The following is a 25324-nucleotide window of genomic DNA, read 5'->3' on the forward strand; positions in this document are numbered from 1 at the left end:
CACACTCAACATTCTGTTATGGTGGATTTTGTGGCTCGTTGGCTAATGTCGTCATTACTTGGCTCTGTATTGAATAGTAAATTCAAAATGGTTTTCTTAAGCTTGTATTGGAAGCCTACTTCTGTGGGATTTATTTGTGAATTTGATTTGGTGCTACGTTTTTATTTCCTCCAGCAAATTCAGTAATTACACTGTGATGATATTTACCTATAAATAATCCAAACTGAACTGCAATATAATCTGCATCTGAACTATTCTGGTCGGCTTTCTTCTGAAGCTTACAAAATCTGCCTTGTTCTGGGTATAGCATCTTACCCACAATATATTCAATGCAGTTCAAGGTGCTGATTTAAAGTGTAAACAGTGTTCCTGATGGCTGCATTCCTTCATTGTGGTCCAATAAAAGTTTGGATCAACACTAATATTCACTTGCTGCAACAACTATCTAAAGCTGACTTTATTACTCAAACTGATAAGGTTGGTATGGCCTTTTAAATTGGTATGGAACAAAGCTGTGTTATTCCACAAATTACTGAAAATAAACTCAACTTTTTTTTTTCACTGTGGAACTTGTTATCAGTTTAATGACCTGAATATGCTTTCCTCTCCAGGCTACAAATACTTAATGAAGCCCAGCATGCCTTGTAAGGGGACTTTCCTGCTATTGTATTACATGCATACTGTCAATAACAGTTATTATCCTTTAAGAGGTTACTTCTTTTACATTTAGCTATAAAACAAAGAAAATTGGAATAACTGGATAATGTTGGTTTATTGCTCACCAAAATCATCAATCAAGTCCGATAGAAGTCCAGGGTAAGAAAGTGGGCCACAAAGATCATTGCTGATCCGACTATCCCAGGGTGTCAAGTATTCTAAAGACTTCCCTCCAGCAAATTTCCTTATGTAGTGAAAGCTAAGACAACATGTCACCTAAACAGTTTTTTTTTTTTGGATGTGCACTGAAAGTTAATAAAAAAGTTATTCTGACTAATCAAGTCTGAGCTTCTACTCAGTATCTATGCATACCTGCAAACTAGATTGAGTGGACATTTTAATCCTACTGTTTATCTTTTCTATTGCCCTTGTATGCTGCATCATATTTTATCATTTTATATTTTATCTTCATATATTTATTCTTTGTATTCTGCATTGTCCTTGTATGTGTAGCTGGCCAATAAAGTTAGTTCTGATTCTGATTCATCTGACATTTTGGCTGGTACTAGCCAAAAAACTGCCATTATTACTCCTATTCTCAAAAAAAAAAATCTATATGAGCCTTTCAGGTCAGGCTTTTGCATCCTTTACAATACAGAAACTGCTCTTCTTAGAGTTGTAAATGACCTCCTCTACTCTGGTAACTCTAGATTTTTCAGTATTCTGCTCCTCTAGTGCTGCTTTTGATATGGTTAAACATAGCATTCTACTCTCCCATCTTCAGTCCCTCCCTGGAAGATGTGGTATTGCTGTAGCCTGGTTCAAATCCTACCTTACTGACAGGATACATTTCATTTCTATTGGAATACACAAGTCTGCTCTGGTTTCTTAAGGCATTCCACAAGCTTTGTTTTAGGTCCTCTTTTGTTTACTTGCTTTCCCTGGGCACTATGATTTGTCATCATAGTTTGCAATTTAATTTGAATGCAGACGACGCCCAAATATGTCTAAGCACCTATCCTACTATTCTCTTTTCACCATCTACTTTGATAAATTGCTTCAAGGACATTAAGCACTATATGGAAGGTAATTTAACTTTATTAAGTTAAATAAGGATAAGACTTAGATCATGTTAATAGGGTCCAAAGCTGCTCTTTTAAAGGTCAGTGTTTTTTTAACTCTCTTTGGATAGTACTACAATTACTCTTTCTGATATGGTTCATAATCTTTGTGTTATTTTTGATTCCACAATGTCTTTCCAGGTACATATTACCTCTAACTAAGACCACGTTCTATCACCTACGTAATAATTACCTATCTTCATTTCCATAATGCAAAGATCCTAATTCTTGCTTTTATTACCCTATGTCTGGATCACTGTGATTCATTATATATTGGTCTACCTGTCTTATCTTTTAATAATTTCCAGAACCCAGCAGTCAGGCTACTAACCCATACCAAGAATTTCACACATATCACACCTGTTCTTTTCCAGCTTCACTGGCTTCCTCTAATCATTTGTGATAAATTTACTCCTAACATTTGCACTCAAACCACTTCATGGTCTTTACCCTTCTTATCCTTCTGCTCTTCTTCAGCCTTATATATCAGCACTTTCACTCTGATCTCCTGATACTGGACTTCTCACTTTTCCTCATACAAAACTGACTAGTGTGGGTGCTCCCAGACTGTGGAATACTATTCCATAATCTCTCCACAACTGCAAAAGTTTTTTTTTGCTTTAAAGTACAATTTTAAAATGTATCTATTCACCCAATGTTATCATTTCTTTAATAAGACTTGACAGTTTATATTCTTTTTTTGTGTTTAAATTTCTGATGTTATTTTTACAATATGTATACTATGTATTGTGAAACAATTTGGCTTTCTTTGTACAGTACCACTTTTTTAATTTGTGCGTGCAAAGTGACCTTGAGATTAGGATATGGTCTACATAAATGAAACATTATTATAATGTCCGAATATAGCAAAGCATCCCTAAACTATGACTATCACTACTAAGCTTGACTTTTGCTATTCACTTTTTTCTGTGGAATGTTGCATCAGGTTTTCTTTAAATGAAATAGGGCACATTTTGGCAAGAACCTCCACATCTGTCGATAAAAGATTGTTCCATGACTGAGTAGACTTTTGAAGCTCAGAGCTATTATAACTACATGTTGCTCTTTTTATGGGCATGGTGGAAAATGACGTACAAAAAGATACAATATTGTTATCTAAGAAGAGGAGACAAGAGAGAAGTCTTTAGGTAGTATTCAAAGTATGGTAAGTAGTCAGAGCTAATGTCTAATCTGTGAAGGTGCTCGAAATTTCAGTGACAGTACCATTATTACTTGTCATTTCCCTGTCTATATTGAGAATTAGTGAGATTTATTTTGAGAATTCAAAAACTTAGAAGCAGATTGTTGATCACCTCAGTCTTAAACTAATGTATGTGTGGTGATGTCATGCACCACACTAATGGCTAACCATATGACTGGCAACCATATGATTAATAACAATCAACAGAAAATGGTAGTAGCCATGGAAAATGATGAAGAACAGTATGGCATTGCTGAATATAAACAAAAATAATGATAATATTAAACAACCGTAAAAAATAGTAAATAAGCATAAATTACTAATGCATACAATTCAAATGGGAAAAAAAACAATTCAAAACATTGGCCAGCTAGCCATACAGCCCCTTTCTGGACTTTCCTTAAGGCTACTATAACTTTTCCAGTGACTGGGGAAACATTTACCCCAGTTTTTGCTCACCTACCTTAAATGGCTATTGCTGTCAAGACTGCTTGTTCTGTCATCTGCCTAACTTGAAGTCCTGCAGTTCATTAAAATATAACCCAAAGCTTATGACCATATGCTCTAGTTCATTATTCCTTTTCATCCACAGCTGACCATTCACACAACACAATGTGTGTTAAAAAATACAGTTTTGACACTCAATGAAACTGCTGTTTTCCAATGATTTTAACTTAGACATACAAAATGTATTACCGGCTTCCATTATGTGTGTACAGTAAATATTTCAACTATAAATTAGATTTACCTTAGCTAATTTTAAAAGGACAACCTCACCTAATTAAATTACATTCTTCAACTAGTAAGATGTGACTTTAGGTAAAGACCACACTGTTTCAACCCTTTTAATCAGGTGATACAGAGATTTGAGCCCTATAGCAAAAAAGTGCTCCTAGATTTATTCTAGTACAAAAGGCACAGAAAGCATCACAATATAAAAATGAGTCACTGGATCACTTTAGTAAAGGCAAGAGTAGGCACTCAACTCTGAATTTCACAGGCTATCCAGCTGACTCCAGGTGATATATTTCCCGAAGTGATGTTTGTCAAACTAGTGTTTATGTTTTTATACCTTTGTATAATTATACCCTTCTTCCTTTAATATATATTTTGCATTCCCACCCCCCATATTCTTCTTCTTTAATGCTTCTTTTAGGAACTTTCTATTAGAAGCACAGTTTATGAAAAAATGGCATTATCTCTATACTTCTTATTTTGCTGTTCTGCTGAAATTTCAGTTCTTACATTTTGTGAGCTTTAGCATTTAACATCAAGTAAAATACTTATTTTTTAGAAAGTTGTATATAAATTAAAAAATATATATACCTGTGGGTAGTGAATGAATGTATATGTTTAACCTAAATGACATTAAACATAGATATCTGTAAAATAAGCCCAAACAAAAGTGATTTCATGGTTATTTTCCACTTTCTATATTGTTTATTGTTGTAGCAGCCATATAGTTAATAAGTGCCTAATTTATAATTGTGCAAGAAATCTAAAATGCGGAGTTTTTAAACTGAAGCAATTTAACTTTTTATACATCACAATCTTAATAACAGAATAATCAACATCATAACATTACTTTGGGACGTATCAGTATTTTTTATCAAAAAATGTACACTAAATTCCAACTAGTACTTGAAAACCAGGGACTTTATAATAATCTAATAATATCTAATAGATCAGAATGAAACTTGACTATTCTTGGACTGGTGTAGTTTTACCATGTACTTTGATTTAGCCTTAGTCAGTCAGTCATTGTCCAACCCACTATATCCTAACACAGGGTCACGGGGGTCTGCCTGAGCCAATCCCAGCCAACACAGGGTGCAAGGGAGGGACAAATCCCGGGCAGGGCACCAGCCCACCGCAGGGCGCACACACTAGGGACAATTTAGGATCGCCAATGCACCTAACCTGCATGTCTTTGAACTGTGGGAGGAAATCCTTACTGCGAGGCAGCAGTGCCACCCTAGTCTTTGTTTTTTCATAAATATAAATTTTAGTTTTAGCAGCTTTTAAATTATGCTGTGTGAGTTATTTACACATATTTGTCAAAATTAGGCCTATTCCTTATTTATTTTTAATCTATAACCATTAGTTCATGTGTCCAATTTCTTAATGTGCTTGATCCATTGCTCATTAGAAGAATTGTGTAGCCTTCAACAGTCGATTTAACATCTTTTATCGATACCCATCTTGTTTTCAGAAACTCAATCAAACTCTGTTGAAAGGAAAATAAAAATATGCAATTAAATTTGAATGATTAGCAAATTGGTTGAAAGGAAAGTCACCAACCACAGTAGAAATGCAGAACAACACTTACACAGTAATGTTGTTTTAGTTAAATAATCAATCATTTGCTGAATAAAACATACTTGATAAAAAAAAATAAAAGTATTAGCAGCTGAAAAATCTTTGAGGTGAAATCCAATCTAAATGAGTTTTAGCTCATGTTTTTTCTTGATACAGCTGTCACTAATCTGATTCTAGCTTTTAATTAATTTCCGTTTGACACCAATGAGATATTCTGTTCATTATTTTTTGGTTTTCCATATGTCTTGTTAAATGAGAAACAGAGTGTACAAGCTTGAAATTATTATTTAAAATGTGTGTTTTTTTTTTTTTTAACTATCTAGAAAATACTGTTTATTGTGTCACTAGCTGTGCTACCCTTCCAACAGAGGTTGAAATTTAAATAATTAACGTTGACTTTAGCATTAACATTTGCTGTGCACTATCTATTCTCTATTGCAGGGGTCTTTAGCCTTTGTCCTGGAACTGTACTGTGGCTGCAGGCTTTCCATCTAACCCTTTTCTTAATTAGTGACTAGTTTTTTCTGCTAATTAACTCCTTTTCCCTTAATTTTAATTGATTTGTTTTCTAAGATACAGTCCACTGACTTTCTGATATTTTTCCTTAAATGGCACACAAACAGAAAAGACATATGAAGTGAGCCAACAGATGACCAGCTAAGTTGGTGCCTCAAAGTCCAAGATATTTTACTCAAACCATTTCCTTAATTAGAACCATTTCTTATCGTTAATTAAACTCATTATTTAACTGTAAAGTGATTTTGATTAATATCTACGCACTACATGTAGATGATAGGGACTTCATCCAAAATGTATTTGCATCCATTCCCAATGTGAACACACATAAAATTATAATGGCTGGGGACTTTAACTGGTACGAGGACATCTAACACCACAAAAACAATTACACAGTTTGTAACAGCTCACAACTTATCAGACCCCTGGAGATTTTTAAACCCAAACTCAAGAACATATTCCTTCTACTCACCAGTGCATCACTGCTACAAAAGAATTGATTATTTTTTTATAGGTAGTAATTTCTTGCCTACGATTAAATTTTATAAGTACGATGCTATCGTTATCTCCGACCATGCGCCTCTGGTCATGGAGCTAAAATCATTATGCCCCACATACTTATCTCGCAGATGGCATCCAAACCCACTTTTATTAGCAGACGAGATCTTAGAATTTATATCCAAAGCAAATCGATTTTTTTAGAGACAGATATGTCGTTGGAGGTTTCTGCAAGAATACTCTGGGAAATTCTGAAGGTTTTTTTAAGAGAACAGATTATATAATATCTTATCCACCAAAATAAATTGGAAACCAAGAAGGTATCAGAGCTAATCAGTGAAATTTCCAGAATAGGTCAAGAACATGCCAGGTGTCCAAATGAAGCACTTCATAGGAAAAGACAGGCTCTGCATTCAAAACTCAACCTCTTGACAACTAAAGAAACAGAACTCATTTTTAAATCAAGACACCATTACTATGAACATGGAGAGAAAGCCAATAAGATTTTAGCTCAACAAATCCACAAGCAGGAAGCCTGCAATGCAATCCCAGCAATTACCAACACAAACGGAGACAAAATCATTGATCATAAAAAATAATGCGCACATTTAGAGACTACTATAATTCCTTATATTTTACTGAGCTTAAAGAAGACAAGACACAACCTAATACATTTCTGGATGCGTTACAGATACCACAACTAGATACTCTCAGTGCAGAAGAATTTGATAAACCTCTGGCACTATCAGAATTGTTAGATGTTATAAAGTCACTTCAGAGTGGGAATCAGCAGGCCCTGATGGCTACCCAGCCGTATTTTATAAAACATTCTCAATAAAGGTATCTCCCTTTTTATTAGCCACATTTACAGAAGCTAGAGACAATAAAATTCTACCTCAACCGTTTCGTTAAGCTCTAATTAACGTCTTTCCTAAGCAAAATAAGAAATTATTACATACAGACCAATCTCACTTTTGAATAACGATGTAAAGATACTTTCCAAAGTCCTAACTAGAAGGATTGAGAAAGTGCTTCCTTCGGTAATATCACAAGATCAAACTGGATTTATTAAAGGCAGACAATTGGCTTCCAATCTTCAACGCATGTTTAATGTAATATATTTACCCACAAAGTCAAACACTCCAGAGATGATATTATCGTTGGATGCAGAAAAGCATTTGATATGGTTGAATGGAACTACCTTTTTACCATATTGAAGAAATTTGGGTTTGGCCAGAAAATCTGTGCATGGATCAAACTACTGTACACCTGTCTACAAGTTTCAGTTTGTATTAACAACAGTAATTCAGACTACTTCAAACTAGAACGGGGTACTAGATAAGGATGTCCCTTGTCACCACTGCAGTTTGCAATTGCAATTGTGCCACTGCCTGCTAACTGTCAAAATATTTATGAGATAAAGTGGATTATCAGAGAAGGACTTCAACAGAAAATTTGTGTATTTGCAGATGATATGGTACTGTATATATCTGATCCACAAAATGTTAGGATTCTTCCAGTTGAGCAAGAAAAGTCTATGTGCCAACACTGTAGTAAAGGCAATTACAATTTGTTTGTCCTTCTCAACTTTAAGCCCATCTGGAAGTACACCAAACACAGCTGTTAGTGGATTAGGAGGGATTGTGACACTAAGGCTGTCTCAGAGGCATTTAAACATTTTTGTCTGAAATGATATTAATTTGGTGCACACCCAAAAAATTTGTCCCAGTGAGCCTGGAACTTGATTGCAACATTTGCAAGTTGGATCTTGCCCAGGAAACATTTTGGACAATTTTAAACGATATATAATTTTAAGTTGAACAATTGTTTACTTTGCACATATGGAGCTTGAGTGAATTCTGCACTTTGCTACCTTCCATGCCTTTTCTGAGATGTTGAGTGAGAGATCCTTTTCCCACTATATTCTGGGATCTTTGAAAGGGAGGGACTTTAAAATGTTTTTATATTTTACAAAAATGTCTGTCTGAGTCCTCAAGATTGATCAAAATTTCTTACGGTATAGAGGCACAGTAGGTGGGTGGTGAAGGAAATTGGGTAGGTTTTGTTTAACAAAGTTTCTAATTTGAAGGTAGTGAAAGAAATGTGTTGCTAGAAAGTTAAATTTGAAGTGTAATTGTTCGTAGGATGCGAAGACATTGTCTGTGTATAGAACTCTAAGTGATTTAATCCTGGATGTTTTCCAGATATTAAAAACTGTGAACATTTGAGAGGGTGGAGAAAGATTTTTCTCGTGCAGAGGTGCCACAGATAAAAGCTTCTCTATCTTGAAGTACTTCCTATATTGGTTCCATATTCTGAGTGATTAAAACACAATTGGGTTGTTAGTATATTGACGATAACTTGCACTTACTGGGGCACCAAGCAAGGAATATAAAGAAGTACTGCAGGATTTTATTTCTATTGCAGACCAAACGTGTGTGTTCTTCTATTTGTGTCAATGTCCAGGTTTTTATAGCTTGTATATTTGCCGCCCAGTAATAAAACTGAAAATTAAGTAGAGCCACGCCACCTTCTGCCTTAGGTCTTTGTAGGGTCGCCCTTTGGATGCGTGGATGTTTTGAATTCCAAATAAAGGAGCTTATGATTGAATCTAATTTCTTAAAAAATTATTTGTTAATGTATATGGGGATACTTTGAAATATAAAAAGAAGCCTAGGAAGAATATTCATCTTGACAGTGTTAATTCTCCCTGTTAAAGTGAGATGGAGGGTAGACCATCTATGCAAGTCTTGCTTAAGTTTTTCCATGCAGACAGCAAAGTTTTGTTTAAAAAGAACTTTATGTTTACTTGTGATGTTTACCTCTAGGTATTAAACTGATCTGCGATGATAAAAGGGAAGGTGTCCAATCTAATATTGTGTGCTAGAGAATGCACTGGAAAGAACACACTTTTATTCAAATTAATTTTGAGTCCAGAAATCTTTTAGAATTCTGCTAGTACTGTTACGATTGCAGGCGCGGTATTTTGTGGATCATATATATATATTGTGAGCAAGGGGGCTGATCGTGCCCTTAGAGGATACGAACGCTCCTGGAAAAACCCCTCCTAAAAAACGCTGATAGATTACCTTCACATTGCTCCCTTACTTGCAGCTACTCTGTCGCACGATATGCTTCCTGCACGGTACTTCGCATACTTAAAAGCCTGAACAGCACTTGTTGGTTTTTGATTGATTTGTTCTCTTTCTCTCCCTCCCAGACATTATCTGCTCCTGTTGGGGGCCCTGCTCCTGACGCGTACTCCTTTAAAGAAGAAGATATGTTTGCATTATTTTAATTGTGAGACGGAACTGTCATCTCTGTCTTGTCAATGAGCACATTTAAAGTTTTGAAAGAGACATATGTTCGTTTGCAGTGTTTGAATAAAGTCTCTACAACCTCCTGTGTTTCTGCAGATCATCTGCATATAATGATATTTTCTGTTTAAGTCCTTCTCTGATAATTCCCTTTATCTCAGAAGCATTTTGAAAATGAACTGCTAATGGCTCAATGGCGATTGCAAATAGTAGTGGTGACAGGGGGCATCCTTGTCTAGTACCACATTCTAGTTTGAAGTAGTCTGACACAATGTTGTTATTACAAATTGAAGCTTTTTGACTGGTATACTGTTTTTTGATCTATGCACATATGTTCAAGCCAAACCCAAATTTGTGCAATCTGGTGAAAAGGTAGTCCCATTCTGTAAATGTTGCTACTAAAAGGGGAGCTAATCTAATTGAAAAGTTTTTATAAAATTCGGCAGGGTGGCCAATAGAGCCTGCTGCTTTCTGACTCTGAAGTGAGTTTATAGAATCTAGTAGTTCTGAGAGTGTCAGAGATGTTTCTAATTCCTCTGCACCAAGAGTATCTAGGTTTTGTATTTGCAATCCATCGAAAAACGCATTAGCTTCTCTTATCTTTAAATTGAGTGGAATATAAGTACTTATAGTAGTCTCTTAATGTGTACATTATATTTTTATGGTCAATGATTTTGTCTCAGTCTGTGTTGGTAATTACTGGTATTGCATTGTGAACTTCCTGCTTGTGGATTTGTTGAGCTAAGATCTTATTAGCCTTCTCTCCATGTTCTTAGTAATGATGTCGCAATTTAAAAGTGAGTTGTTCCATTTCTTGTGCTGTCAAGAGGTTGAGTTCTGAATGCCAAGCTTGTCTTTTCCTATAAAGTGCCTCATTTGAAAACCTAGCGTGTTCTTGATCTATTCTGATAATTCTACTCATTAACTCTGATGCCTTCTTGGTTTCCGATTTATTTTTGTGGGAGTGATATGAAATAATCTGTCCTCTTAAAAATACCTTTAGAGTTTCCCGGAATATTCCTGCCGAGACCTCTGAGAATGTATTTGTCTCTAAAAAAAAAAATCAGTTTGCTTGGATATAAACTCTGTACAGTTCTTGTCAGCTAATAAAAGTAGGTTAAGATACTGGCTGCGAGATAAGTATGTGGGGCATAGTGATTTGAGTTCCATGATCAAGGGGGCGTGGTCAGAAATTTGATTGTGGGCAAAAAATTGTTATCTGTAAAGAAATAATCAATTATTGAGTAACAGTGATGTACTTGTGAGTTTGGATTTTGAAATCTCCAGGGGTCAGATAAGTTGTGACCAATTACGAACTGTAATTGTTTTTGCAGAGTTAGATTTTATCACCTCTGTGACAGAGACCTATCCAGTGCTGGATTTAAAACACAATTAAAGTCTTCGGCCATTATAATTTTACAAGTGTTCACAATAAGAATGGATGCAAATACATTTTGGATGAAGTATCTGTCATCCACATTGGGTTCGTAGATATTTGTCAAAATCACTTTACAGTTAAATAAATTACCCATGACGATCACATAACGCCGTTCAGAATCAGATACTACATCTGATACGACAAATGAAATTGTTCTTTGTATAAGAATTCACACACCTCAAGTATTCTTTGTATAGCTGGAGTGGAATATTTGGCCAGTCCAATCTCTGTGCAACCGAAACTGATCCTTGCTCATTGGGTCTCCTATAAGAATACTATCTTGGCGTTTAGAGAGAGAATACTTTATCGAGACCTTTGACATTCCAGCTCACAAAGTTCACTGTTTGGTCATAGACACATTACTTCTGAACTTTTGTTGCCATTTTGTAGTCTTAGATTAAGGTAGTACATTATTACATAAGATAGCTTTGACCATAATTTACAATTTTTCCAGGAGTTATTGCTATGAAACCTATTGCTACATTGGCACTTACAATTGTAAGTGTTAAAAGGATAGATTAGAAATAGCTTGATCTCTTTCTCCACACCCCCCATTTTATCTCTCCAGGTGATGCTAGACCAAAGTTCATAAATTCCCAGCCCTCTGACATACCTAGAGATAAAACAAAACAAGCCCCCCCAGCAGTGTAGCAGAAGGATTAAAGTAGAGATATCTATTGACAATACAGTTGTAAAACTTTAAACCTAAATATAATTTTAACAGAGAGAAGAGAATAGAATGTATAATTACAGCAAAAGTCTATTTGCAAATGGACCAAATAGCAGGTAAGATCTTCTTTGCCTTTCCAGGACACGATATGACTCACGATCATATTTCAAAAAGTGTCAGGTCTAATTTTCTTAGCTCTTTTTCTGCTTCCAGTGCAAAAATGTAGAACTTGTCTTGAACGTCCATTTTCAATTTAACAGGATACAAGAGAGTGTATCTGATTTCGGCTTTCTGCAAACACTGTTAAATGCCGTAAAATGGGGCACGTTTAGCTGCTGAGAAATCAGGGAAAATACAAATGCGGTTATTTTAAAATATAATCTCTTGTTTTAGTCTGAGAAGTGACATAATATTTAATTTAGATCGTAATTTTGAAAAAGCACAGTGATGCTTCTAGGTTTTGAGGCGTTCAATCCATATATGCAGTAAGCTGCTGATATCTCAATGCCTAATTTGAAGTCCTTTCCAATTATTTTAGAGAATACTTCAGCTATGAATTTCACTAGGCTTGGACTTTACACTTTTCAGGGAGACAATAAAATTCTGATATTATTCCTTCTGTATCCATCTTCAGCTTGGATTGTTAATCTCGGGTGTTCCCCGGGTGGAGTAACAAGTGCAGTTGGAGTCGTTGTCTGTGACTCATAGGGGTAGTTGACAGCGCGGATAGTAAGGCCATTTTCAGTTTCAATGAACCTTCTGGAATCGCCGAGTTCTCCTGGCCCGACATACTTGTACTTTCACTCTCACTTTCTCTCTTGGCTGAAGGAGATGCTGTAGTGTCAGGTACAAGGAGATCGATTCTTTTGCCTCTCTGTTCCAGGTCAGGCTTGGCAGGCCGTGCCTTGAACTTGAACTTGAGGCCTGCTTAGACTTAGATGAAGTTTTACCTGTCATATTAATTTCTTTCTGAGCCCTTTGTCTGCTTTGCATGTTTGTATATACTTGTTTACTTTAATTAACTGGCCCCCAGGTTCAGTAAATACAGGATGCCTTGGGATGACAGTACAAAACAATAAAATAACACCACTGCTAATGGAGTTCTGCTTCAGACGTCCATCTCCTGAAACAAACAAGACAACAACAACAACATTTATTTATATAGCACATTTTCATACAAAAGAATGTAGCTCAAAGTGCAAATATTCTTTAATGAAGAATAGAAAAATAAGAGACACAGTAAGAAAATAAAACAAGTCAACATTAATTAACATAGAAAGACCAAACCAGCTTGCTTATAAATATAGTGCTTGTACTCCCAAAATGATGATTCTGTACTCCATAACATTGTGTCACAATGCCTGCCTGTGACCAGTGAGCCGCATTTTCCCCTCCCTGTATTTTTGTCTCATCTGCATCCTTGTAGCAGTGCCGTTCAGCGGGCATACTCCTGCTCCAGATGGAAGGCAGCCTGATCAGCATACCATGTACAAGGTTTGAATGGGAAGACTGCAAGTGTTTTTTCCCCTCAATTACTTTGTAGAACAATTTATTGCCTCTTTGGAGGCAACTTTTGTCTAACTGAATGTCTTTTTGTCTCACCATGGGCTGTTTTTAGCCACATTGCATTTCCAAAAAGCACTGTACCCCCAGTCTATATTGTAGTATCACGCCACTGCGGTGCTTGCCAGTGCTGAGTAGCTATGGTTTCTCACATGCTTGCATTTCTCTTTAAGGTAGATTGCCATAACATGAAGGACAGGTTACTGCTACCGCACTAGTTGTAATTCTTTGGAAAGCTTGCTGTTTTTCTTGGCACCCCTGCAGCTGGCTCAGAAGTTGTATATTTACATGATGGAATGCCAGCTCATTTTGTTGGTGGCTCATCTCCAGTCTCAACAGTCAATGTCATTACAAAATTATATGTTGCATAACCTATGGAGGGATATTTGAGTGTGGGGAAAAGGAAAGTGGTGATGTAGTATTAGCTGGTCTTGTAGACAAATAGGATTGTCATTGTGGCATGAACATGAGATAATAAATCTGAAATGAATTAATGCCATATTTTTCCTTACATTTTTTCAAAAAGCCAGTGCCATTGTACACCTGCACATTGTAAGTCCTCAATACGAATCAACATTTAGCTGCATTTTGTTTGCACATGTGGAAAGAAACGTACTGAAGAAAATGGAATGTTAGGTTCGTAGGAAGATAAACTAGGTGCTATAGCTAAACCACGATGAAAGAGAATGAAGCACACATTTTTCTGTAATACATACTAGCTCACTTTTTTCAGAAGATGGTAGAAAGAGAACAATTAAGGATATTAAGTATTTTGTAACTTTTACTTTTTCTTGTTGGTAGACTTTTATTCAAATCCATTTTTGTCTTGCAAAGTCATTGCCAAATGCTGTTATTGACATTGCTGAATGCTGATGCCCAGATGTGAAATGTAGTCTATGTTGTGAAGACAAACTTAAAATGTAACACTTTTGTTTGTTGTCTTTCACTATATGGAAGCTTATTTCATTATTTCTCAAAGATATTGCCTCTTGCTGCCATTATCATAATGGACGCATGTAATTTGGTGTTCTGGCAAGAGAATGACTGATATTATGTGTGAAGCATGCAATCAACTGACAAGAACTGAACAGACGTTAAAGGCATGCATTTGGTTTTAAATAGGTTGAAGTTTGTAAGTTTGGTACAGATGTTTTAGCATAGGCAGAGTGGTAGCACAGAGCTGTTATTCCTTCCTCATAGTACCAGAGTCTGGGTGGAGTTTGCATATACCCCCTGTGTACACTGCTCTAGTGGAAAATATTTGCTTAGCAACCTGTCTAATTTGTTGAGAACAAAAAGATGTAACAACATTGGAAACCAAAATCACCAACCCATTGCAGGCTTGGATTCAACATCACACTGAAAATCCAAGTCAGAAATTAATAAAACAGGCTGATTCAACTTGCATGAATTTCATCATGGCAACTCATAATTTGACTTAGTGTGTTTGTTCCCCATGTGCCTGCATGCACTCCCGGCAAAGTCTGGGCATGTCCCTGATGAGATGGCAGATGGTATCCTGGGGCATCTCCTCCCAGACCTGGATTGGGGCATCAGTGAGCTCCTGGACAGTCTGTGCTGCTACTTGGAGGCATTTGATGCACCAATACATAATATTCCAGAGGTTCTCAATTGGATTCAGGTCTTTTCAATTTGTGGGCCAGTCAATGGCATCAATGCCTTCGTCATTCAGCAACTGCCTTCACGCATTCTCCTGCACCAGGGGGAAACCAGGACCTACTTCACCAGTATAAGGTCTGACTGTGGCTCTGAGGTTTTCATCCTGGTACCTAACAGCAGTCAGGATACTGTTGCCTAGCATGTGGTGGTGTGTGCGACCCTCTAAGGATATGCCTTCCCAGATCATCACTGACCCAGTGCTAAACCAGTCCTGGTGGGTGATGTTGCAGGCTGCACAACATTTACCACTGTGTCTCTAGACTCCTCCATGTCTGTCACATGTGCTCAGTATGAACGATGATGGACTGTGAGCATTGGTCCCACTAGAGGACATCAGACCCTCATGCCACCCTCAGGGAGTCTGTTTCTCACAGTTTGGTTAGAAACATCCACACCAATAGCCAGCTGGAAGTCATTTTGTAGGGCTCTGGCAGTGCTCGTCCTGTTCTTTTTCACACAAAGGAGCAGATACTGGTCCTGCTGCTGGGTTGATGCCCTTCTATGGCCCTGTCCAGCTCTCCTTGTGTAATGGCCAGTCTCCTGGTATCTTCTCCATGCTTTTGAGACTGTGCTAGGAGTCACAGCAAACCTTCTTCTGACAGCATATATGGGTGTGCCATCTTGGAGGAGCTGGACTACCCGTGCAAAGTGAATCGGCTGCAGGTACTGCCTCATGCTACCAGTAGTGACAAGGACACTAGCAAAATGGAAAAACTAGAGAAAAATCAGTTAGGAAGTTTAGGAAAGAGCATTTGTCTGTGGCCACCACCAGCAAAATCATTCTCTTTTTGGAGGTTGTCTTGCAGTTGTATTTCCAGTGCACCTGTTTTCACTTTCATTTGCACCAAAGCTAGTGAAGCTGATTCACAATCGTTTAGTATGCTTTCTAACTGGACAGATCGATATCTCTGAAACTTAATTGACTTGGTGTTAGACTGTGATGATTTTTGGTCATAACTCCACCCATGACAACTGCTGCAAGTAGACAAGAGAGCAGACAAGAGGAAGAAATGTATCCTTATCTTGAGAAGTAGTACCAAGAATCTATACCATTTAATATATAAAATTTAATATATCCAGTTTACCTTGTCATAAGCTGTCATAAGCTTGTCTCAGAAAAGCAAAAGGCACATTATCTTAAATCAAAACCTTTGCTACTTCTGAGTGAAAATATTCAGTAGTTTTAAGGCTTTTTTCACATTAAAACCTGGCACATATTAACTCCATTATAAAATGCAAGAGCAGGCTAGTTATTTTTGTTTAATTAATAAAATATGCTTCACTTTAAAATGCAATTTAATGTGGCAAATAAATATATATTATGAAGAAGAACAATAACTAATTTGATAAATGCCAAACTTATTGCTATGTTTACTGACCTGCAGCAATCTCTGTGAGACACCAACGTCCTTGGCAACCACCAACTGTAGACATTTTCCATGATCCATAGTGGAAGCAAACATAACTTATGACAGAAATCTTTTTTGCTAGTTGTTGAGATAAAGGAGAGGCATTGAGAGTTTGCATATGAGAGGGAATAGACACATTGGAACAAGGAATACTCTAAATGAAAAGTAGACTAAGAACTGGACACAGGTGTAGTAAGTAAGATTGAATGTAAAAGGGGTGAAAATGTTTGTTAGGAGTAACAACTGAAATGTCTTGTTGGACAGAACATCCTCTGGAGACACAAGAAAATGTGTTGGTTGAATGCTGATTTACACAAATAATTTACACAGGTGCAAAGTAAAATGCTAGAAATCAGTAACAGAGTTGTAAGATTTTATATAGGCTGCTGACTGAAGAATGAAAAAGGTATGTATTGTAAATTTTAAAGCAGATGGCAACATAAAGACAGAATGTAATGACTGTAAATTGCTTGGAAATACCAAGGGAACTTTACAGTTTATAGTGGTGCCATCAAGAACACCTGAATGAGAGGAAAAGATGAGATAATTATGTTTGTTTTAAGAAAACAGAATTACCTGGCTGTCTAGAATGAGGACATTGCAAAAGGAAAGTGAAGGCTTTAGAGGTGAATGAATTACAACCTTGTATAATCCATTTCCATCTCATTAGTGTCTAGCTACTGGTTAACGAAAAATGTAATGGTTCCAAATCTTAAAAATAAGACAAAAGAAGTGTATTTTATTAGCAGCAGTAATTGACTAATTAAGAAAGTGGCTGTAATAAAAAGTTGTATTCACTGAGCCAATGTGGCCAGACAGATCTCAGTTTTAGAACTCTGATTTAGAATTGGAATTGTGATGGAACCAATGTGATATTGGTTATAATATCTGTAGAATACAAAATCTGAAGCACATCTTTACTATCAACAATGATACATTAGGTATTCATTTCAATTATTATGTATTATTCACATAGTAGTACTTACCCACATTATTGTTTAGAGTTGCCAATATTTTTACTTCTTCAAAGACCTTTGATTTCTATACAAGTGAAAAGATGAGCTGAATTAAATGGTATTTTTACAGTGACAAGAATTTTCGTAAAGCAGTTCCAATTTGCATACAAGTTCTCTGAAACACTTGTGCTTGTCATTTCCCACATTTCTGTATAATCGTGTTTGACCTTCATCTGTGCTGTATTACTGGTTATTTTTGTGGATGCTTTTCCCCAGTATTGCCTCAGGGGGTTCATTTATCTACTTTTTCTTCATTGTCTCAGTACTCTTATTTATTTTACTGGAAGCATAATTTGATACTCTTTCTTGAAGGAGATTTAACTAATGCATATGGAACTTTGTTAAACATTGATAGCTCATGATTTCTTTCAGGGTAAAGAGAATCAGATTTCAGTAAATGTGCATCTTAACGTTTAGATTCGCCAAACATCAGTACTTCTTCATTCAAAGATATGGTGTCCTATTCTTTATCTGGAAGTTATCGAGGTAATAATAACAGGGCAGAGGTAGAGGCTGGTTTACTGCTTTAGTTATGAAGGACAATAGAAAACCAGTGCAAGTTTACTCCCTCACATGTATCTTTTTTGCTAAACAGTTCCAAAAGAATCAAGTCCAGTCCAACATTTAACTGCACTGCATGGTTAAATTAATCTTTGGGTCTTTGAAAACACCTAAGCTTATAAAGTTAAAGTTATTTTATTATATATTATATTTTAAGTTTGGTCTATGATAGACTCATGTCACATCCAAGCAGGTTCCTGCTCTGTTCCTTGTACTAACCTCCTGTAACTCTTATCAGATTAGGGTTTCAAAAAAAAAAAAAAACATTTTAGGATTTTCATCTTAAATTAAATTGTACTATAGTATGGCATTGGTTGGTGCATTTGCTCCACAGTTTCAGCGTTTTGTGTTAAGACTGAGAGGAGGTTGAACGTTGCCCCAGTGTCCATGTAAATATTCATCCGTTGTTCTAGTTTCCTCCCACATTCCAGATTATACTTATTTTCAGTTCCATATTTGCCAGGTATATATGAGAATGGCTTTGTGTGTGAGCTTGTACCATGAATAACGGTGACCTTGTCAAGTTTTGATTCTTGCCTGGTATCCCATTATATTGTGATAAGCTTTGGCTCCCTCCTACTCTCTATTGGAATAAATGGGTTTGGAAAATTAAAGAATGAAAGAATGAATATTTAGAAAACGAGCAAAAGAATGGGATAGTTTTTACCACAGAGATAAAGTTGTTAAACCTTTTCATCTCCTAGCCAAGTTGAATAGTTACTCTGACAGTTTTATGATAATAGGAAGGATTAAGGGGCACCAGTGGGTCACCTACCAGAGAGAAGCAGGTCAACATAACAGATGCTCAGCTTCTCATAATATTGTAATAAATAATAATATTGTAATATTGTAATAAGTTTGTACACTGTGTTGTCTTCTCAGTATGGAGATGGGAGATTTTCTTAAGTATTCAGAAAAGATCCGGGCCAGAGGTAGGGTAAACCCCATTGTTATTCTACACATAGGAAAAAAAGTAAGCTAATGGCATTATAGTACAAGTTTAATAAAGTAATTGAAAAGCTCAGAGAAATAATTGAAACGGTGGTGTTCTCGGAACCTCTGTATGTGCCACACATTATGTTGCCTAAGATAGAATAGGCCAGACATTTAAATAAGTAAGTGAAATTTTGACATAGGACAGTACGACACAGATTTTCAAAAACTTATAATTATTGTCAGGATTGCTTGCGTTGGAATATTAGGGCAATGATGTTTTGGGATATTGTAGATGTAGATTAATTGTGGATTGCTTAATCTAGGTAAAGAAGGGCAGAATGTTTCTGTCATTTGTATAAGAAAAAATGGTGTATTTGGAGGAAATCTGTATGGACACGAGAGAATATGCAAATTCTTCCAGACACTGACCAGGCTAAGAGTTTAACCCAAGTCCCTGGAGCCATGGGGAAGCAGTGCCAACTGCTACATCAGTATCCTGCATTATTCAAATTATATAATTCATAACTAAATTGACCAAAGATTGACTCAGTATTGTAATATCTGACAACCAATTAGTTCTCACTCAGTTGCACAGTGTATACAATGCAGCCACAAGGAAAGAAGGAAGGCAAGTATTTTTGATTGTCTCCAAATAGAAGAGAGGCTCATCTGCCCAATATCTCCTACTGTGACAGAATTGAAAATGGAAAAATTAAAGGCAGAGATTGTGTCCTAACTTTCCATATCAGAGATTGGAAAGCATTAGTACAGACACTAGCACTGGCAGTCAGCACTTTAATTGGAGGTCAGAATACAGTGAACTTGTGATACTTTATAAATTTGAAACTGTGCTTAATATCAAAATGGAGGCATGTAGTTTGCTATCACTTTTGATTCCTAGTTCTGTAATCAAATAACCTCAAGATGACAGGATACAGCAAATTCTATCATTAAGTGTAAAATGAGCTTGAGTTTTGACAGAAATAATGCAATGTGTCAATGCCTTTAGGCACAATGAGTATTGGGTTTTTAAATAATCCATTATATACAATAGTACCATTTTTTCAAATGAATCAATTTTCTTTACTCCTTTACTCAAATATGTGGGCATTGGAAAATAGAAGCTATATCAGCAGCTTTAGGAGCTAGGCAGCTCTCATCCCTGGACTGGACACCAGGGTATTTCAGGGCAATATTTTAAGCAGTTTTTATTAAATTATCAAATTTGTATTTTACATGGATATCTTATAACACATTTCAACAATCATGTCATTATTGAAACCCCCAAATAGAATTAATGCATGACATACACTAAATCTCTATGGTGTTCTCTTTTTGAAAAACAACAGTGTCGCCTGTTTTCTGGTACTTTGGAAATGTCACTTGATAGAAAGCACAGTTTGTTTTCGAAATTAGCTCTTAATGGTTACCTTCTGCCTCTTATTTTTTCTAGATAGTACTAATGAGGGTTATGTTACTTCAGAAGTATAAAGGATGCTATTTTTACACAAGTCAAATTGGATATACTTATTAAATGAAGCTCCATCAAAGTCCATTTAGCCTTTTGATAGCTGATAACCAGTATTAACTAATTTCTCAGCCATGGCTTGTTTTTAGTTTTGAATCACTGTTGTTTACGTCAGCAGTCCATTTAATGCTGAGCAACTGTGAATCCTAGTAACCAAGAAAATAACAAATCTACTTCAAATAAGGAAATTGGCTGTAAAATTTCTTGGTGAAAGTATTTTATATAATTTTGCTGTATCAGGACTGTTTTTTAAGGAAGAGTCAAGAAGGCTTTGACAACTTACATACAGATTGGCAGAGCATTAACATTTACATTATTATAGCATCTTCAACTGATTAAAACTGTTTGGTAGATAATGGCTAATTGTTAACAGTAATTTATTTTTACATTTATACATTATTTTAAGGTGTTTGCTGAGCAAGGAGAATAAATTATGATAGATTAAAGTAGCTATAAAACATAGACTTTAATGTTAATGTTTTTTCTGCCTCAGTACTAACAAAAAACACATCAAAAGCCAGATAATGGCATATTGTACATAGCTACATTACAGCTGTGAACTCAATCTCATATACCGTACACTGATCAAAAAAAAAATTAAGGGAACACTTAATCATTACAAAGTCAGTTAAGCTTCAGGGATATCAGTCTGTCCATTTAGGAAACATATAAATGATTGTGAATCAACTTCGCCTGCTTTGGTACAAATGAAAGTGACAACAGGTGCACTAGAGAGGCAACAGCAAGATAACCTCCAAAAAGGAAATTACTTTGCATGTGGTGGCCAGTGACAAATTGCTGCCTCCTTATCCTTCCTGACTAATTATTCTCTAGTTTTGCATTTTACTAATGTCCTTGTCACTACTGGTAGCATGAGGTGGTACCTACAGCCAGTTCAGTTTTCACAGGTAGTTCAGTGCCTCTAAGATAACATATTCATATGCACCGTCACAAGAAGGTTTGCTGTGTCTCCTGCACAGTCTCAGGAAAATGGAGGAGATACCAGGAGACAGCCTGTTACACAAGGCGGGTTGGACTGGTCCGTAGAAGGGCATAAACACAGCAGCAGGACCGGTATCTGCCCCATTGTGCAAAGAGGAACAGGACGAGCACTGCCAGAGCCCATATTCTTATAGTCCATCACCATGCAGCTCGATTGGCATTCACCAGAGAATACCACAATTGGCAGCTCTGCCATTTGTGTCCTGTTCTCTTCAAAGATGAGAGCAGTTTCACATTGAGTACATGTGACAGATGTGAAAGAGTCTGGGAATGCCATAGTTAACATTATGAAGCCTACAACATCATCCAGTATTACCAGTTTGGCGGTGGCTCAGTGATGGTTTTGGTAGTTATATCCTTGGAGGGTCGCACAGACCTCCACGTGCTAGGCAATGGTACCCTGACTGCTGTTAGGTACTGGGATGAAATCACTGTCAGACCTTACACTGGTGCAATAGGCCTCCTGGTTCAGGACAGTGGCAGGTCTCCTGTGGTCAAAGTGTGTAGGCCACTCCTGGATGATGAAGGCATTGATGCCAGTGACTGGCCAGCATGTTCAACAGACCTGAATCCAGTTGAGAATCTCTAGGATGTTAAGTGTCAGTGCATCCAACACCACCAAGTAATACCACAGACTTCTCAGGAGCTCACTAATGCCCTGATCCACGTCTGGGAGGAGATACCCCAGGACATCACCTGCTGTCTTCTCAGGACCATGTCCTGATGTTGTTGGGAATGCATACAGGCACGTGAGGGCCATACACACTACTGAGTCACATTATGAGTTGACGTGACAAAATTTGTGCAATTTGGATCAGCCTGTGATTTTAAATTTTTAACTTAGTTTTATTCGGTTGGTTGGTAGTTTTGGTTTCCATTGACCGTTGTTACGTCATTTTGTTTTCAATTACACAGTATTACTCAGTAAAGATTTTCCACTTGAATATTTTATTCATCGAGATCCAAGGTGTGATTTAAGTGTTCCCTTCATTTTTTTTTTTTGAGCAGTGTGTTTGTGTAGTATAAACTAGAAATACAGAATGGAATGTATTTTTACATCACCTCGGAGTACTGCATCCACCAACCATCCTTCTGCTGATACCAGCAGAGACATCCCCACCCACAATTACAGCAGCGCAGGTGAGCAGAGAGCTGAGGGGACTTCGTGCCAGCAAAGTCCACATGGAGTATCGCCACAACAGCGGGTCCAGATGGAGTATCGCCACGACTGCTGAAGGCCTGTGCGCTGGAACTGGGGAGTCCTCTACAGCACATCTTCAACCTGAGCCTGGAACAGGGAGAGTCCCGAGGCTTTGGAAAACATCTTGTATCACCCCAGTCCCAAAGGTATCACGTCCTAGTGAGCTGAATGACTTCCGGCCTGTTGCTCTGACGTCACATGTGATGAAGACCATGGAGTGACTGCTGCTTCACCACCTGAGGCCACAGGTCCACCACGCCCTCAATCCTCTGCAGTTTGCATACCAGGAGAAGGTGGGAGTGGAGGATGCCATCATCTATATGCTACACCGATCCCTCTCTCATTTGAACAGAGGCAGTGGTGCTGTTAGAATTATGTTTTTGGACTTCTCTAGTGCCTACAACACAATCCTTCTTAGGGACAAGCTGACAGAGATGGGAGTAGATTCACACCTGGTGGCATGGATCATGGACTATCTTACAGACATACCTCAGTATGAGCGTCTCGGGAACTGCAGGTCTGACATTGTGGTCAGCAACACAGGAGCACCGCAAGGGACTGTACTTTCTCCGGTCCTGTTCAGCCTATATACATCAGACTTCCAATACAACTCGGAGTCCTGCCACGTGCAAAAGTTCGCTGATGACACTGATATTATGGGCTGCATCAGGAGTGGGCAGAAGGAGGAGTATAGGAAGCTAATCAAAGACTTTGTTAAATGGTGTGACTCAAACCACTTACAACAGAACACCAGCAAGACCAAGGGACTGGTAGTGGATTTTAGGAGGCCCAGGCCCCTCATGGACCCCATGATCATCAAAGGAGACTGTGTGCAGAGGGTGCAGACCTATAAATACTTGGGAGTGCAGCTGGATGATAAATTGGACTGGACTTCCAATACTGATGCTCTGTGTAAGAAAGGTGAGAGCCGACTATACTTCCTTAGACGGTTGGCGTCCTTCAACATCTGCAATAAGATGCTGCAGATGTTCTACCTGACGGTTGTGGCGAGTGCCCTCTTCTACGCGGTGGTGTGCTGTACAAATTAGGAAGACAGGCTCTATTGTAGGAATGAAGCTGGACAGTTTAATATCTGTGGCAGAGAGATGGGCTATAAGCAAGCTGCTGTCAATCATGGAGAATCCACTGCATCCACTGAACAGTGTCATCTCCAGGCAGAGGAGTAGCTTCAGTGACAGACTGCTGTCACTGTCCTGCTCCACTGACAGACTGAGGAGATCGTTCCTCTCCCACACTATGCGACTCTTTAATTCCACCCCGGGGGGGTAAACGCTAACATTATTCAAAGTTTTTGTCTGTTTTTACATGCATTTTTATTACTCTTTAATTTAATATTGTTTTTTGTATCAGTATACTGCTGCTGGATTATGTGAATTTCTCCTTGGGATTAATAAAGTATCTATTGATCTATCTATCGATCGATCAATCGATGGATCGATCGTAGGAATCTATATGTATAAAATGCTAAGGGCTGTCTGTCACGCAAACTCGCAAACCTTTGGATTTTGAAGCTTGACGTTGGTCTCATTCAAGATCCTATGATGTAATATATGTAACATCTACCATTAATTGGTCAGAAAGGCAACCTTGGACACGAAATTCATCTTTGAGTCCTTTTTACAGCAAGCAGTGGCGTAACATAACAGACAGGAAACCAGAGGTCGCGTGAGCACAAACAACAGCTGCATGGGCATGCAGCATTGCTGGCAGGAAAAGAAGCATGGCAATCTTTGTCAATAAATGGAAAACAACAGTGGTGCAGCCATGCATCATTTCTAACAGGAGAACAACCAAGTCATACTCTGCTGACAACAGGAATGCAACAGCTCAACAGGTACATAGCATTATTGACAGGAAACAGCCCCACTGAGCCCTCCTGAAGATAGGAAAACAACAGCTTTGAAGGCATATAGCAATAAGAATAGCTGCTATAACATGCAACTTTATCTGTCAGGAAATGAGCGGAGGTGACATTGAATGGCAGTGAGGATTATTGCACCAACCATGGTGGGGTAACTTACTCAACAGTGTTTCGTAAGAGGTGCTTCTTTGAGGAATGGAGATCTGAGTGTTTATCTATAAAATGCCTCCCAATCTACAAGCTGGTTTTCAGCAGAATCTGTTGTTTGTTTGATCCATTCATTTTATGACATGGTTAACCACTTTTGGTTTCAAGTACTGTAGCTCGAGTTTGGTAGCAATGTGTTTCCCAAGCTTTAGATGGTACACCCATTGATTACTTAGAAAATACAGTCATAACAACACACCCTTCCAACAAAATGATTTAAAATACAGTTTATCCGGAAAATATTCACAGCGCATAACTTTTTACACATTAGATTGTTACAGACTTAATAATAAATTTATTTTTTTCCTCAGAATTCTATACACAACACCCCATAATGATGATGTGAAAAAATGTTTACTTGAGATTTCTGCAAATTTATTAAAAATAAAAAACTGAGAAAGCACATGTACATAAGTATTCACAGCCTTTTCACAAAATTGAGCTCAAGTGCATCCTGTTTTTCCTGATCATCCTTGAGATGTTTCTGCAGCTTAATTGGAGTCCACCTGTGGTAAATTCAGTTGATTGGACATGATTTGGAAAGGCACACACCTGTCTATATAAGGTCCCACAGTTGACAGTTCATTTCAGAGCACAAACCA

The 25324-nt window shown here is 37.4% G+C and overlaps 1 protein-coding gene across 2 annotated transcripts in view; it reads left to right on the forward strand.

Annotated features, from left to right (window-relative positions):
- tbxas1 (thromboxane A synthase 1 (platelet)) overlaps positions 1-25324 on the forward strand; it is a 306119-nt gene that overhangs the window by 36869 nt on the left and 243926 nt on the right. The window lies entirely within an intron of this gene.

The sequence above is a fragment of the Polypterus senegalus genome, chromosome 8 (genome assembly GCF_016835505.1).
Source record: "Polypterus senegalus isolate Bchr_013 chromosome 8, ASM1683550v1, whole genome shotgun sequence".
In the NCBI taxonomy this organism is placed as follows: domain Eukaryota; kingdom Metazoa; phylum Chordata; class Cladistia; order Polypteriformes; family Polypteridae; genus Polypterus; species Polypterus senegalus.